Raw genomic sequence first — 18,029 nt, 5'->3', positions numbered from 1 at the left:
CTGACAGGTCCGGGGACGATGTCTCCGAGTGGGCGGAGGCTGCACCAGCAGCTGACAGCGGAACAACACCTCGCACCGCCCCCTCAGTTTCCACCAGCCGCCTCCCACTTGCTCGTGTCCCTTCCCAGCGTGCCCGGTCACAGCATGTCTCCATCCTGCCAGGCACCGCACCCCCTGCCCCTGTCTCCACTGCTGCCGCCAATGCAGAGTCTGTGGACATCCAGCGGCAACTGCAGGTTGGTCAGGCTGCGATCCTTAATGTCCTCCATGCCCACGGCAAAACCCTCACCAACATCGAGGCTTTCTTGGAGGGCATTCATTCATCGCAGGCTGACCAACGCAACTTGCTGAGGTCCATCGACTCCACACTGACTGCAGCAGTGGGTCTCCTGCAGCGCGACCTCCCCCCACCTACCCCTGCCCCATCCACACTTCCCACTCCCATGCCTGTCACACGTACACCCAGACGTCGGCATGCACCCACATCAACGGACACGGGCACCACACCAGCAGGGAAGGTCCACCGCACTCCTCCTGACACGCACACACAGGGTGAGGTAGGCACACCCAATGGGTCAGGGGGCAAACGTGTGACACGCAGCCATAGTGGGAGTCCGCATTCCACCCAGTCCACTCCCTCCAAATCCCCTCCCCTCAGCTCTCCTGGCCACATCTCCCCCAAGGACACCTTCATGGCCGCTCTGTCCCTGAGCCCCACAGTTACACCACCACGCAAGCGGTCAAGGAGGTCCCCGGTCAGGGTGGTTGAGTCTCCCCCCCTGTCTCCACCCTCCCCCGGTGGCGCTGCGACCCCCCTCTGACCCCCCCCCCCTCCTTGGGGCCTGAGGTCCCTTCGGGTGCAGGGGACTCCCTGGAGGACCTTGCAAAGGTGTGTAGTGCCATCCTGGCCTCCGCCTTTGGCACTGACCCACCCCCTGTGGTGGAGTCCTCCATCCCTGCACCCACAACGCCGCCCCTTTGCCCTGATGTCCCTGCGGTGCCTGTTGCTTCCCCCCCCCCTGATGCCCTCACCAGTGTGGAAGACGATGCCATTTGACTGTGCAGGCAATGTAGGGGACACGCATCCCACTGTGTCCCCCATCCAGCTGAGAATCATTGACTGCCCTATGGGCTTTGTGAAGATTGAACTGCCTGCGATCCACGGACATTGTGCTCATGCTGAATAAAGCTTAATTTTGTTTTCATTATCACACTACTGCTATGCTGGTATTGGTGTTGGTGGGGCTGCTACATGGTTTTGGGTGGTGTGTAAGGGTTTGGGTGTGTGGGATATGTAGTAGTGTACTGCTCATTGGTGGGACCCTGTGATCTGTGTGCCATCACAAGGTGTTGGCTAACTTTCTTTGTTCATGTAAGCAGTTACTGCATGGTGCACTTGTCCCAGGGTGTATTCCTTCCTCTGTGTACCCAGCTTTCTTCCCTGCAGGGTGTTCCCAATGTTTAGCGCAGAGCTGTGTCTACATGAGCTGTGTGTGTGACGGAGCCCTTCTACTTTGGCCATGCATGCAGGGCCATGTCTCCACCTGCGACAATCGTGGCATCCTTGGTGATCACTGTACTTGTGTGTGGAGTCTGTTGTGTTGACATGAGTTCATGGGGACATGTTCCCTTGTAGCCAGTATGCATGTGGATAATTCTGGCCTCACACACATGTGTTACACCCCTCCTGTCTCAGGGCACTGCTGGGAGTGATGGGCACCCACCCTTCCTGTCTCAGGGCACTGCTGGGAGGACTCTGCACCCACCCCTCCTGTCTCAGGGCACTGCTGGGAGGACTCCACACCCACCCCTCCTGTGTCAGGGCACTGCTGGGAGGACTCCACACCCACCCCTCCTGTCTCAGGGCACTGCTGGGAGGACTCTGCACCCACCCCTCCTGTGTCAGGGCACTGCTGGGAGGACTCCACACCCACCCCTCCTGTCTCAAGGCACTGCTGGGAGTGATAGGCACCCACCCCTCCTGTCTCAGGACACTGCTGGGAGTGATAGGCACCCACCCCTCCTGTCTCAGGGCACTGCTGGGAGGACTCCACACCCACCCCTCCTGTCTCAGGGCACTGCTGGGAGGACTCCACACCCACCCCTCCTGTCTCAGGGCACTGCTGGGAGGACTCCACACCCACCCCTCCTGTCTCAGGGCACTGCTGGGAGGACTCCACACCCACCCCTCCTGTCTCAGGGCACTGCTGGAAGGACTCCACACCCACCCCTCCTGTCTCAGGGCACTGCTGGGAGGACTCCACACCCACCCCTCCTGTCTCAGGGCACTGCTGGGAGGACTCTGCACCCACCCCTCCTGTGTCAGGGCACTGCTGGGAGGACTCCACACCCACCCCTCCTGTCTCAGGGCACTGCTGGGAGTGATAGGCACCCACCCCTCCTGTCTCAGGACACTGCTGGGAGGACTCCACACCCACCCCTCCTGTCTCAGGGCACTGCTGGGAGGACTCCACACCCACCCCTCCTGTCTCAGGGCACTGCTGGGAGGACTCCACACCCACCCCTCCTGTCTCAGGGCACTGCTGGGAGGACTCCACACCCACCCCTCCTGTCTCAGGGCACTGCTGGGAGGACTCCACACCCACCCCTCCTGTGTCAGGGCACTGCTGGGAGGACTCCACACCCACCCCTCCTGTCTCAGGGCACTGCTGGGAGTGATAGGCACCCACCCCTCCTGTCTCAGGACACTGCTGGGAGGACTCCACACCCACCCCTCCTGTCTCAGGGCACTGCTGGGAGGACTCCACACCCACCCCTCCTGTCTCAGGGCACTGCTGGGAGGACTCCACACCCACCCCTCCTGTCTCAGGGCACTGCTGGGAGGACTCCACACCCACCCCTCCTGTCTCAGGGCACTGCTGGGAGGACTCCACACCCACCCCTCCTGTGTCAGGGCACTGCTGGGAGGACTCCACACCCACCCCTCCTGTCTCAGGGCACTGCTGGGAGTGATAGGCACCCACCCCTCCTGTCTCAGGACACTGCTGGGAGGACTCCACACCCACCCCTCCTGTGTCAGGGCACTGCTGGGAGGACTCCACACCCACCCCTCCTGTCTCAGGGCACTGCTGGGAGTGATAGGCACCCACCCCTCCTGTCTCAGGACACTGCTGGGAGGACTCCACACCCACCCCTCCTGTCTCAGGGCACTGCTGGGAGGACTCCACACCCACCCCTCCTGTCTCAGGGCACTGCTGGGAGGACTCCACACCCACCCCTCCTGTCTCAGGGCACTGCTGGGAGGACTCCACACCCACCCCTCCTGTCTCAGGGCACTGCTGGGAGGACTCCACACCCACCCCTCCTGTCTCAGGGCACTGCTGGGAGGACTCAACACCCACCCCTCCTGTCTCAGGGCACTGCTGGGTGGACTCTGCACACACACCTCCGATTTCAGGATATGTGCGCTTGGCACATACACGGTGGGGGTACGCACAATGCATTCGAGGTGAGGGTACGAGTCTACTGACACTGGTGTGGTGGGGGTACGCTCCGTACGTCCGCGGGTGTGGGTACGGGTCGTACTTACACTGTTGGGCTGGGGGGTACGCTCCTTGCATTCGCGGGTGGGGGTACGGGTCGTACTTACACTGTTGGGCTGGGGGGTACGCTCCTTGCATTTGCGGGTGGGGGTACGGGTCGAACTTACACTGTTGGGGTGGGGGTACGCTCCGTACGTCCGCGGGTGGGGGTACGGGTCGTACTGACACTGTTGGCATGGGGGGTACGCTCCTTGCATTCGCGGGTGGGGGTACGGGTCGTACTTACACTGTTGGGCTGGGGGGTATGCTCCTTGCATTTGCGGGTGGGGGTACGGGTCGAACTTACACTGTTGGGGTGGGGGTACGCTCCGTACGTCCGCGGGTGGGGGTACGGGTCGTACTTACACTGTTGGGCTGGGGGGTACGCTCCTTGCATGCGTGGGTGGGGGTTCGAGTCGTACTTACACTGTTGGCATGGGGGGTACGCTGCATGCATACGCGGGTGAGGGTACGGGTCGAACTTACACTGTTGGGGTGGGGGTACGCTCCATGCATACGCGGGTGGGGGTACGGGTCGTACTTACACTGTTGGGCTGGGGGGTACGCTCCTTGCATTTGCGGGTGGGGGTACGGGTCGTACTTACACTGTTGGGCTGGGGGGTACGCTCCTTGCATTCGTGGGTGGGGGTACGGGTCGTACTTACACTGTTGGGCTGGGGGGTACGCTCCTTGCATTCGCGGGTGGGGGTACGGGTCGTACTTACACTGTTGGGCTGGGGGGTACGCTCCTTGCATTTGCGGGTGGGGGTACGGGTCGTACTTACACTGTTGGGCTGGGGGGTACGCTCCTTGCATTCGTGGGTGGGGGTACGGGTCGTACTTACACTGTTGGGCTGGGGGGTACGCTCCTTGCATTTGCGGGTGGGGGTACGGGTCGTACTTACACTGTTGGGCTGGGGGTACGCTCCTTGCATTCGTGGGTGGGGGTACGGGTCGTACTTACACTGTTGGGCTGGGGGGTACGCTCCTTGCATTCGCGGGTGGGGGTACGGGTCGTACTTACACTGTTGGGCTGGGGGGTACGCTCCTTGCATTTGCGGGTGGGGGTACGGGTCGTACTTACACTGTTGGGCTGGGGGGTACGCTCCTTGCATTCGTGGGTGGGGGTACGGGTCGTACTTACACTGTTGGGCTGGGGGGTACGCTCCTTGCATTCGCGGGTGGGGGTACGGGTCGTACTTACACTGTTGGGCTGGGGGGTACGCTCCTTGCATTTGCGGGTGGGGGTACGGGTCGTACTTACACTGTTGGGCTGGGGGGTACGCTCCTTGCATTCGTGGGTGGGGGTTCGAGTCGTACTTACACTGTTGGCATGGGGGGTACGCTGCATGCATACGCGGGTGAGGGTACGGGTCGAACTTACACTGTTGGGGTGGGGGTACGCTCCATGCATACGCGGGTGGGGGTACGGGTCGTACTTGCACTGTTGGGCTGGGGGGTACGCTCCTTGCATACGGGGTGGGGGTAGGGTCCGTACATATCCGTCCCCACGCTATGTGATGTTTGTGCGGCCCGTACCCAGGCCTTTGCCACGTGGGTGCGATCCGTCCCGCCATTGTTGGGGTGACGTGTGTGGGCGTGGTCCGACTCGTACCCACGCTCTTCAGGCGTGGGTACGGGACGTACCTGTCTGGTTGTGTTGCCGGTTCGCGTGGTGACGGACTTCCGTTGTGGCGGTCGCTGGCTTATCAGGACACGCCCCCACCCCCTCGTGGTGACCAGGGCATGGGAGTCAGGTATGTCCAGGCCATGTGTGGTGTGTGACTTATGTGGTTGTTTTGTGGCCTGCCCTGGTCGTGCCACCCCCACCCCACCCCACTTTCCCCCCTCCCTTAGTTATTCTGACCTTCTGCGGCGTCTGCGTCGTAACCTGTAGAGGAGGTGTACTGCTATGAGGGCAGGGATGACTCGTAGGTTCGGGTCCATGTCTGTCCGTCGCGTACTGGTCCTCCTTGTTCGCGTCGTTGTCTGTCCGTCGCGTACTGGTGGTCCTTGTTCGCGTCGTCCTGATTTCCCGGCAGTTTTTGGCTGCCGCAAAATATTCACCGTGCGGGGGGACGTCGGTGCGAATCGTGATTCCTGGGTCGTGAATGGCTGGCTGCGAGCGTCCCGACGTCAGGTCGGCGCTTTCCCGGATCGCATTGGTAGGTGTTTTTTGTTCGGTCGGGCTTTTTTACGAATCGTACGGTAATGGTGAACCCGTGCGAATCGTAATTCCTTGTTTGTAAAAATTGTCGACCGGGTACGCGTCGGGCGGAGATTATGCTCCGTCCGACGGTTCGTACCCGGTTTTTGCCGGATCGTGATAGGCACCTAAATGTGAGCTGTCCTGGCTGATCGGATTTAGTCCGTCCATTACATGCCCTTAGCGACAGAGCTAGAGTGAGTGAGTTGAGCTGCATTGCCAATGGTGACTATACTTTAATGGGCGTGATCAGGGGATCAGGTTTGACCAGCAAAGATCTTCTTCCATGGGAAAGGAGTAAGTTGGATCGGTAAGGGCTTCAAAGTGGCAATTAAAATCTCCCCCTACAATCAGCCATATCCCTGGATCCGAAGTTGGAATAAAATGTCCCAGATGGCCAATGGTGGTGGATTCTTGGCTGTTGTTAACAGGGCGAGAATACACATTAATTAGGGCGATTTTCATCTTTGTGGGAAAGGAGAGCAGAACACATTGGATGTCGTTTGTGGGTGTTGTCATCTGCTTCGTTTTACAACCAAGGTGGGTGCCTACCCAGATGGATAAGCCACCAGAGGGTCTCCCCCCCCCCCCCCCCCCCCCATGGTTGCCAAGTTGTTAAATGAGGCAAAGCCCACCCGGTGAAAGTCTTCCCTCGCCCAGGTCTCCTGAAAGAAACAGATGTCGTGTTTATCGACAAAATCACCCCATTCGGGGCAGGACAATTTGTTTTTGATCCCTGCCAGATTCCCTGATAGTATCCTCATCCCGCTGCCTTGCCCTCTTTCCCTGCACGCAGCCTCAGAAACACTAGCACTGGTAGATGGAGAGTCACCTAGGTGGACCGTACAATACCTTTCTAGTACCCTCCTCGGTTCACCTTCTCTTCTAACAACACCCAGTGAAGCAGGGGATATATCGTCCGGGACCCCACTTGGTTTTGTCCTACCTCCTACCGGATCAGTCCACTGGGGGGACTTACACTACTACCCTTAGTTGTACATTTCAGGCCGCCCCCCTTTAAACCCTTGGGGTCATGACCTGCAGTTTCTGAGTCCCCACCCTTAGTTGGTCCCTCCCCCAGTCAATCTACCTCTTCAAGAGTGTTGTATCTGTTGTTCACCGGGATATTAAATGGGGGGAATCTATTGTGGGCAGTCTAGCTTCCCTCGTGTAGGGGCCCTGGGCCCTTTACTGGAATTAAAGGTGGTACACAGCTTCTTGGGTATGTTCGCTGTTGTAAGTAGAAATAGTCCAAGGGGCAGAGGCTCATGCCTGTTGGAGCATTGTGGCAGTTAAGGGTAGTTTTAAATAAATTGGTAACAGTGTTAGGGTTTTTGAAATTAACAACTACACACTCACCCGGTTCGCTTTTTCTACGGTTTCCTACCCACACCACCCTTCGAACCATTATAATCTCCCCTGCTGTGGCATAATCAAATGCTTATATCTGGTGAGCCAGAACAGACATTTATTTCTCAGCTCGAGTTGGGTTTCCTTTGAACTGAAATTCAATTGGTGGGACACCTGTCAGAAAAGCTACATACGGGGAGCAAACAGGAGGAAGATTTATGTTTGGCAGGTTTGAACTTGAACAGGCATGCCTCCCCTCACTATATTCTTGTGCTGGTTGCCTACTCACTTTTCTAATGGTGACTTGAGCTTGGGGGCTAGGTTTGTCTGGCTGCCTGGGGGGGATGGCCTGTATTTAGCTCTGGGCTCGAGGCTAGCACTCATGCCTTTCTGGTGCATAAGAACACTCTGATCCCCTATCTCATGGATAGTAGAGGGACCCTCGTGAGCATGCATCTCCAACCCGGGAGGAGGTGTTAGACCCACACTGTCCGCTTGACAGCCTATGTCAATCCCTCTTCTAGACTTGCCGGAGGAGTGATTTTGTGAGTCAGTTAGTCTGGCTTCCCCTGCTGCCACTGCTTTCTCCAGTTTGTCTAGACGAGTGATAAGGGGGGGCCAATTCTTCTATAATGGTGTCCCTCAGGTTGTTCTGCAGATCTGTCATCAGAGTCAGAGCCCACGACGGATAGGTCGTGTCTGTGCTGGCTGTTGGCGGTCTACCTGGGGTCTGCTCTCACTCTTCACCCCCCTTTATGGTGACTATGTTACCCTCACAAAATTTCTTGTTTTTGGGTCCAGGCTTGGATGTTTGTTAGCGCTTTCCATTCTTGGGAATGCTAGTGATATTTCTACTCTTGCGCACTGCTTTCTTGTGAGGGACAACCAAAGAAGATGGCAGGGGCTGGACATCTAGCTGGGTTTGGGGCGTGTTGGGCAACGTGATCACATCAGACTGTGGAATAAATAGATCAGGGGTGAGTGATAACCGCCTTTCCGTTAACTCAATTTCGGAATCCACCCTATGGCCCTATGTAACATTTTGTCAATTGATATTGGAGGCAGTGAGGCTGCACTTGCGATTTGAGCTCTAGCTGGGCCTGCCCTCCTCCACATTTTATTGTCTACTGCCAATCTAACACCCCAGCCCGCTCCACACCAATTCTCAACAACACTCGTCTGGCGAGTAGCACCTGTGAACAGTTTAACAGCTCGAAAAACACCCAAAAATTAATGAGCTAAAACAAGGTGCTAACTACCACGGGAGCACCCCCACAATGATATAACCAGCCCGTTTGCTAATTAATTTAATTGTCAGTGCAGTCTGCTGTTCCTTTGGACTTCACAGTTTGCAGTTCGGGCTACTTGTGAGGGCAATAGTTCCTCGGTGGGTGTGGCTAGGTGCTAAACAGTAAGGGGGGCACGAAGGAAGGTGATACTTCCAAAACACAGGTTGCAACAGCCAAAGGGAATGGCCCTGCCCTGCCTCTTCCTGTCGCTGGCAGGCGCTGGATGGGTCCGCACTTGGCCCGGGCGAGGCCCACGTGCGTCTCGCACCCCGGGGGGTGAGGCAGCGCTTTTGAGCGCGATGGAGAGCGCCTCCCCCTCATCTGCGGTGGCGGGACGGCACGCAATGAACCCTGAGACTTAGAGTCTCACCAGGGTGAGTGGCAGCCAGGCAGGGTGAAAAATGCGGCGGAGCGTTGCACCCTGATACCAGAGTCCCACCAGGGTGATGATCATCTGGACGAAATGGCCTCTAAGTTGTCCCCAGCAGCCCCGCACAGAAACAGCGTCCAGCACCATGGGTGGTGAGGCAGCGCTTTTGAGTGTGATGGAGAGCGCCTCCTCCTCAGCTGCGGTGGCGGGAAGGCGAGATGGCACGCAATGGATCCTGGGACTTAGAGTCCCACCAGGGTGAGTGGCAGCCAGGCAGGTTGGAAAATGGGGTGGAGAGTTGCACCCTGGGATCAGAATCCCACCAGGGTATTGATCATCAGGACGAAATGGCCTCTAAGTTGTCCCCAGCAGCCCCCGCACAGAAACAGTACTTAACACCAGTTCACAATCCTTTGCTATGTCCAGCCTGTAGCATGAAAATGCAAGCTTGGCTGTACAAGAAGGAAATCACTGAACATATTGATTGACTGTGAGTAGTTGAGGAAGACCTATGCCATGCTGAGCCACACGAAACTTAACATAAAACCTGTCACAGCTAGGAAATGTAATCAATTTACTAAGGTAAATCCGGACTGCCTGAACCCTATCCAGCAATTGTAGTAGGGTTTCCAAATCAGAGGAAGGGTTAGGAAGAAGGAGGGAAGAACCGGTACCAGACCCAAGGGAAAGCAGAGATGGCCCTCAGGCTATTCCCAGACCAAATGACAAGGCATCTGATTATTCAAAGACCTGCAATCAGTAGAATCAGAAGAAGGAAGTCCAAGTCCCCTAACCTCCAAGCACCAGAAAGATGCACTTTAGTAACAAAAACATTTCTGAGACCAACTGGCGACGCTTAAGAACTGAAAGAACAAGAAGAGGATCCCATGAATGGGACAAAACTATAACATTAGGCATTTAAAAAGGCAAAATCACAGAATAATCTAAATTCAAGTGTATCAACAGATGGAAGAACACCCCAACATTCACAAAAGGCATGGATGGTGGCCTACTGCAAACATGGTTAACACGGAGAGGCCAAAATCAAAAACCCTCTTCAGGAACTGAAAATCAGTAGACACATCCTAAGCAGACACCACTGATGAGGGGAAGCCTAGTGGTGGTCCTACGCAGGCTGCATTATTGGCCTACAAGTTAATTGGGTAGAAAGAGGCACTGGGTTGGAGATGTGTATAATTGGAAGGCGTGCCCTTCCAGCTACCCTATGGACAGCTTTAAACACTAGAAAGAGGCAGAGGGTAGAGGTAAATGGCACAGTGGACATGGGGTCAGAAGAACAATACATTTTGGTTTCACTGGCACTCTGTGCATGGAAAAAACCCGAGTCATCATTGGCTCAAAATGAAGGACCACCACTATAATAGCTCTACCCCTGGACTCTGGCCAGAAGATGGGAAATAGGGAAGTAGGTGGAAAGGTATACAGCACACTTTATAGGTACGGAATCAGGAGAGCATCCATTCTCAAGGCTGGGAGTTTTTGGAACCTGGTGAAAAACTGAGGAAGCAAGGCATTTTGCCATCGGCACACAGACTAGCACAGTGCCAATCCATCAACAGGGTTCCTGGAAGGCAGGATATTACAGAATAAGCTAACTGGGAAGTGTCCACCTCAAAGTGCTTGCTTCGTTATTGTTCATGGACCCAAAATGTGCATAGATGAAAACCATAATTTCACCAATCCATGAAACATGGTGAAAAACAAGCCAGGGCCCTCTAGCCCATCCCAAACTGACAATCAGGTATGCATTTGTGAAAGTGACGACTACTGTCGTGTAGTTCCTATATAGCCTATACAGGATCTGTGCGTTTGGATAACATAAACTGTGGGACTGGTGGCGGACTGATTCTGTGCACCTCTACCGGATACGTTAGCCTGTCTGTATCAGCTAGCTCACAGTTCCACCATAATCTCCTCTTATAAAGGAGAGAATAGATTCTGGCAACCTCAGAACATGACAACCCTGATCCCTCAGAATCATGGAAACAATATACTACCTTTCGCTCTGTCACTCGTGCTCACTTAGTTTGTCTCAGGGATGAACAGAGTAAACAGGCTGGGCGTTTCAATGAGAATTTATTGAACAGTTGTTGTTCTAGTGAAGAATAGATGAGCTGCAACAACCATCAGACAGTAGCAGAGATATATGATCAGAAGCACTAAGAAAGTAAATGGATGGTATAGCTCTACCATCTTGTAATAATAATGAATACATACAAGTATATAAAACACATGACAAAAAGTGCCTACTCCTACGATTTTTCTTTAACTGCATGTACCTAAATGTACCTAGCATCTATGTGTTATGCCAAGAATCCCTCTAAGATTTAGTCCACCCCATTACCTGAGAAAACGAGAATATGGGACCCCGTCCTGGTCTCGAGTTGGACACTCCACGAGGGATGTTAGACCACTAATAGCTGGAGTGTCTGCATGCAGGAACCTCAGCGTCTCTGGTCAGTGTGTCAGCCAGAAAGTCTCGGTCTCCTCTATCTTCCTAAGCAAGACATGATGTATATATACGCATAGGTCTCCCCAGGGGTCCTACCTTGCTGTGTTACTGTGTCGGCCTAAAGGACGACTTTGGGCCTGAACTTTATACAGAGATATTATACAGGAGATGTCAGTCCTGCTGTGCTTCCAAGAAGCCTCATGCATAATGTATGAGATTCGAACCAGGAAAAACCTGCGTTCTGAATGCAGTGTCGTATCTAGGTAAAAAGTCAGTCCCTATGAACAGTTATGTATGTAATGTAGGGAAGGGTATAGGTGAAAGGTTGCAATGTTACCTGCGCCTATATAGGGTACCTATATGGAATATAACACTACTACTGGATCTCCTTTGGAAAAAATTGAAGAGACCTCTGCACAGCTGCTAGTTCCCTCCAGTTGGAGGAATGATCAATTTCACAGGAAGGCCAAAGACTCAGAGCTGATTATAGCCCATGCACTGGTCCTTCATCCAAACCTGCTGGCATCTGTGGTGAGAATGGGAGGAGAGTGCAGACACAGAGAGATTCCCCTGACTTGGCTTGCAGATGTTCACTGGCAGCAGAGCTTCAAATTCCTTTAACACAGGTCTCCTATGTTGCAAAATCATTTGGCTCAGGGGAACTATCTGTAGACAAGCCCCTGGCACCTTGAAGACACAGGCAATGAAACTGGCCAGGTTAGAAGCATACACACCAAAGAAGGAACAAGAAACCCTGAAGAGCATAACCTACCATGTCACCTTGTACCTGGAGTAATTTCCTCCTGTTGTCAAGCCCTCTACTGATTGGAGCAACAAACATAGCTTGCTGGTACAAGGAAGCTGCTAAAGTTTACAGGGATCACTGACAGAATATCGAGATGAAGAATATCGAGCTACCACAATATCGAGTTACAAAATATCGACTTCCTATCTACAAACAGATAAGTACAAAAATATTGAATGCTAACTATCATTGTTAATAATATAGTTTGCTTAACTAGCGACTTTTTTAAATGTCTTAAAAGTAATATAAAATTAATGAAATCATAAATATAATTCAGTAAAACATACTTACAAGTAATTAAAAAGGATTACAATTAATAAATAATAAATGCAATGTAAGAAAAATAAACATGCGTATTTTTTAAAATACACATTAACTTAATAATATTAAAGAATAATCAATATTTTTAATGATAAAATATTAAAAACATAATTAAAAATATAATTACACATATATAAATAAATAAACATATAATATAAATATAAAAATATATTATATATTACAAGTTAAAACATTAAAATTAATATTTTTTTTTAAAAAAAGAATATTTTACACTACATTAAATATAACAATACTGAAAATGTTGCATAGCGTAGGGGACAAAATTACTATTCCCACTCCAGCGAGTGCAACAGTAGGGAAAGTGTTGGATAGCGGGTGTGTAAAAATTACTATTCCCACTCCAGCGAGTGCAACAGTAGGGAAAGTGTTGGATAGCGGGTGGGTAAAAATTACTATTCCCACTCCTGGGAGTGCAACAGTAGGAGAAGTGTTGGATAGCGGGTGGGTAAAAATTACTATTCCCACTCCAGCGAGTGCAACTGTTGGGAAAGTGTTGGATAGCAGGTGGGAATTTTTCAAAATTAAATTACCTCCCACCATTTTCCCCTATAAACATCATCTACAATATCATGAAATATTGATAAATTAACATATTTAATTAACAATTAACTAATTGCCTAATAACAATGAACAATAACATTAATAACCATCAAATCTAAATTAATTCACACAATTAACACTATAAAATAACTTTTAATAAATATTATATAAAAAAACTAAAAATCACATTAAAATTAAATTACTTCCCACCCTACCCCCTATCAACCCTCAACCCGCTCATAAAAAAAGTACACAATTAACATATTAACAAATTAATTATTCATAATTAATATCTAATTAATTACTAATTAATAATAAAAAATAACACAATTAACATTATTACCAAATAATTATTATTTGCTATTGATCAATTTATAATCAATTAATAATAAATCAATTAACTTAATTAACAATATAAATTAAATACTAAGGGGTCTATTAGGACGGCGGGCGGATGGCCGCCGCTGGTCACGCGGTGCAGCCGCTGGACCGGCGGCGGCCATCCTCCCGCCATCGAAACCTGGAAAACAGCCAGTCCGATTAGCATCGCAGTAGTGACCGCTGCGGTGTGATTTTTCACCCACCACTTTTCCGCCAGTTGCAGTCAGCGGGCGCAGCTGGACCGCTACAATTGTTGTGGATCAGGGCCAAGCACCGCTGGCACGATTATGATGCCGGCGGTAGCCAGCCTTTCCGCTGCGGCGGAACGTCATGGAAAGGCATGCGGAGACATGTTCCGGGGGCCCATTGCGGGCCCCCAATGTGTTGGGGGGTGTGGGTGCATGGGGGTACCCATGGTACCCCCTACATGTCCCTGTACCAGTTGGCAGGCACTGTGCAGTGCCTGCCACGCAGTGCGGGGATATGCAGGACATGCTCTTTTTGACATCGCGGCAGTGCTGCTGGCAGCAGCGACCGTCGCAATGTTAATCGCCAGAATCCGACCGCCGCGGTCAGATTTTGACTGCGGAGCATCCTAATTGGACCGGCGGTTATGCCGCGGTCCTTGCAGGCAGTCTTTGCCCGCTACCTTGTTGGTCAGGGAGATTTTCCGACCGCCATCCTAATGGGCCCCTAAATTATTAATTAATAAAATAATTAATGAATTAATTTCAATTAAATTACTTCCCACCCTATTCACCTATAAACCCACAACCCGCTACAGAAGTAAATTATGCAAAAAGTATTTGTTGGACTTGGCCCTTTTGGCAGGTTCACCCCTAAACTTTTTGCATTTATCCTAGCCTTTTTCCCTATGTAGTGTTAGTGGTTTTAGGCCTCTAGGCACTTTAGCACTGTGTCCCAGTGTAAAGTGCATGCGCACTCTGAGTGTGTGTGGTGAGATTGGCCTGCCCTCCTATAGGAATGCATGGGGAATATGTGTGTCCATGGTAGTTCCTGGTGTGAGAGGAGTGCAAGGTCGAGTTTGGTATGTGCGAACTCGTGAGAATAAATGCTGCACAATGGTGTGCGCAGATTTATGGTGACTGGTGGAGAAGTGCCACTTCTAGAAGTTGGCCTTTCTGTGTACTGTGTGTCTGCCTGCCTGATGTGCAGTGCATGTCTGGCTTGTGATTGACAGAAGCGGAGAGGGCTGGGGAATTCCAGGAGCCAGGGTGAGTCTGCCTGCTGGTGAATGGAGAGATCTGCATGTAGATGGTAGGGAGGAGTTGCACCTGGGACCTGAATAGGGCTGTGCCTTCCCTCCACAATGCTGGCTCTGCCCCCTGAGGTGCGTCTGAGCACCTAGCCCCCACCTGACAATGGAGAGAGGAGCTGAGCACAACAAAGTGCTCCAAAGCTCCCCCAAACCAGTTGTATCTGGTTTTTCCCCCAGCCCAGTGCTGTGTCACTAAGGGAAATGTGTGTATAAAAGAAGGGGCTGTGACCCCATGAAGTTGTTCTGCTTTGGATCCTGATTCCTGTGGGCGTGCTGCTGCTAGGGCCCAGGAGGACTTGCCAGGAGGGCTGCCTCCCTGGGCCCAGCTATGCCCTGGAACCTTTTTGCTTCATCTCTTTCAGCCTTATGGACTTTAGGCCCTAGCGCCCTGGGAGCGCTTTGCTTTATTTTTAAGAGCACCTGGCTATCTTTTTGCACCCTGGGAGCGCTATCTTGTAATTTTCCCCCAGGAGAGGGAGAGCCTGGGGGCTGCGCAGCACAGCGCTGCAGCCCCCTTAGGAGGGAATCCCCACCATAGGGATTCTCCCGTGATGATTATGGCGGCGGGTGCCCACCCCGCATTTTACTGTATTTCGCGGGTGCCCACCCCGCTTATTCCGCTACTTCATCGCGGGTGCCCACCCGCTTATTTTTATATTTTCATCGTGGGTGCCCACCCCACATGGCCCCTTATGCTTATCTTAAAAAGTGGGAGCCCACCCCACATACTGGTTCCTTTGGTTTCTTTTTGTCCTTAACTCGCGGGTGCCCACCCTGCATTGCAGCGGTGTTGGCGGGAGCCCACCCCGCATTCTTATGGCCATGAAATCACCTCTGCAGCCCAAGTCCGAACAGAAGTTGCCGGGCCGCTGCGAGCGCAACCCGGAAGTCCGGCATCACTGCCTGTTTGTGGGTGGGGCCTCGCGGCCGGCTGTCCAATGGCAGCGCGGCCGAGAAGGAAGCAGAGGAGCCTCGCGGGCTCGATGAAAAAGATCCGGTCCCAGGAGAGGGACCGGGTGAAGGGCTGCTGTAAAGGAGGCGGAGGGGGCACGAGGCACATTGTCGGTGCCTGCCCCCACCGCAAGTCCCGAGGAGATTGAGCGGGACGAGAGAAGGCTGCCAGAGGAAGGCGGGGTTCCCATGTTGGTGAGAAGAGCACCGCGGCAGCTGCAGCATGACCGGACAGACCTGGAGATCGCCTGTCCCGGTAAGTCCAGAGTCCGAGCGGCCCCGGATGGCAGTGGGCCGCTCCAACGAGGCGGGCGCGTGTTTGTTTTCCCGAGCCTTGGTTGCTCCAACGATGGGGCAAGTTCATTTAAAGGCCCGGGGCTACCATGAGGGGCATTTGTCTTGTTTAAGGGTCTAGAGGGACCCGTGCTCCCCCGCGTCACGATGTCTTCAGCTGCCCCACTTGCAGAGGGCAGCTGCACCGATGGTCTAACTTGATTGAAGGGGGCCAGTGGGGGGTCCCCAGGCACAGTGGTGCCAGTTCTTTTCTTGCTTTACAGCGGCGCCGCTGTTGCGGGCTGCTGCAACGAGGGGGCTATAGTATTTTAGCAGTCCCTGAGAGGGACAGAAGCGGCACAGTGGTGCCAGGCCTCCTTTGGAGATTCACAGCTGCCCAGCAAGTAGTGGGCAGCTGCAACGTTTAGGCCATTGGTTTCTTTGGGGGACATGGATTGTAAACTAGGGGTGAGACGCACTCCTTCACCCCCATCTTTTCCTGCACAGCTGCGCAGCACTTAGTGCCAGCTGCAACATTTAGGTTTGCGCAATGGCGCACCTGGACTTCCGCTGCATAGGCAGCACGCCCTGACTTTTGGGACACAGGGCATTTGAGCCCCCTGTTTGAGATGGCCGGTTGGCCAGGGGGGCTGTTGGGATTGTAGGGCGCCAGGCCCTAATGTGAGTGTGGTGCTAGGAAATGTAATGTATGTAGTATGATTACCCACCCTGTGTTATACCTCTAAATGTGGTTTATGATTATGAGGTTTATGTTAGTGAGATTATGTTTCACTGAGTGATTTATGCCCCTAATGTGAGTTACACTTAGGAGGATAGGGTCTAATGCGTTATAGACTTATGAGAGAATTGCATAATGTGTTTATGCTGGTGAGGTTGGCGCAGAATGTAATTCGCGCCTGATGTGATACTGTGATTAATCTAGTTTATGTTACAGGCTGATGCTAAGCACAGTGGTTACCGGTAGTTACTGGTTGTGTTCTATGTTTATGATAAGTTCTACATTTACTAAGTTCACTTTTTGATGGTTCTGACAGTGGTCCAGTTGGGCCTGTCAGGTGTAAATAATCCCTTGTAAATATGACCTAGTGCCAGGTGGCACCATGTATAATATGTTTACTATTCTAAGGTGTTATGAGAATACAAAGGCTATTTTTGATATAACCTTGTGTGGAGTTCCTTTTGTGGTGTGCCTGGGATGTTGTTGCAGTGTGCGTGCGCAAATGCTTTACACATGGCCTCCGGGATAAGCCTGACTGCTCGTGCCAAGCTACCATGGGGGTGAGCAGGGGTAATCTTTGGCGTGTAACTCCCTCGCCCTAACTAGAGTGGTGGTCTCTGCCTGGCTTTGGCGGCAGCCTTAGCCAACCAGAGATCCCATTTCTAACAGTATATAATTAATTAATTCTAAATAATTCTTATAAAATATATTATAATTAAATTACTTCCCACCCTATTCCCCTATAAACCCACAACCCGCTATGGAATTAAATTACAAAAAATTAATTAACATAAAATTCATTACCTTAAAAAAATTCAAACACACATTACAAAATATATATATACTTTTAACACAAATACTAACATACAAAACACAAAAAAAAGGTATTATTAACGATATTTTGACAATCGATATTACTAAATTCGATATTATTAAAATCGATATTTCTTACCTGCATGTCGATATTCTTAACCACTATATTTTTGCAAGTCGATATCCTGTGCACTCGATCTTAAAAACTCGATATTTTGTCCATTCAATATTTTCTATTCGATATTATGACTAGTTACCGTTTACAGATATCCACCAATGTACCACCAGCCATTGCAGATTCTTACACGTCATCAAAGGAGCCATCAGATACAAATTTGGCAGCGGACTCAATATGGGCCATTAACTGCAAACAGTATCCCCCCCCAGGTGGCCGATGATAAAAAGGGAAAATCTTTAACCAGAAATTAAAGAGCATACCCTCCGTAAATCCTCACACACAAGACCAGAATCATTTTATCCACAGGCAACAACCAACATTTGCTCAACCACAACAGTGAGTACTGCAGCATGACCTGTAGGAAACACCAGTACAGCTCTATGATCGGAGATTCCGAAGGATTCATACCACCATTGGCCAAGAGATAAGGGCATCCCATTAACCTAGGCACCTCGATAGCCTCACAACAAGAGGCCACAGACTGCAGCATTGACTGTA

Source organism: Triturus cristatus, chromosome 11 (genome assembly GCF_964204655.1).
Source record: "Triturus cristatus chromosome 11, aTriCri1.1, whole genome shotgun sequence".
Taxonomy (NCBI): Eukaryota; Metazoa; Chordata; class Amphibia; order Caudata; family Salamandridae; genus Triturus; species Triturus cristatus.
The sequence above is the reverse complement of the archived record's forward strand: the minus strand, read 5'-3'. Positions refer to the sequence as shown.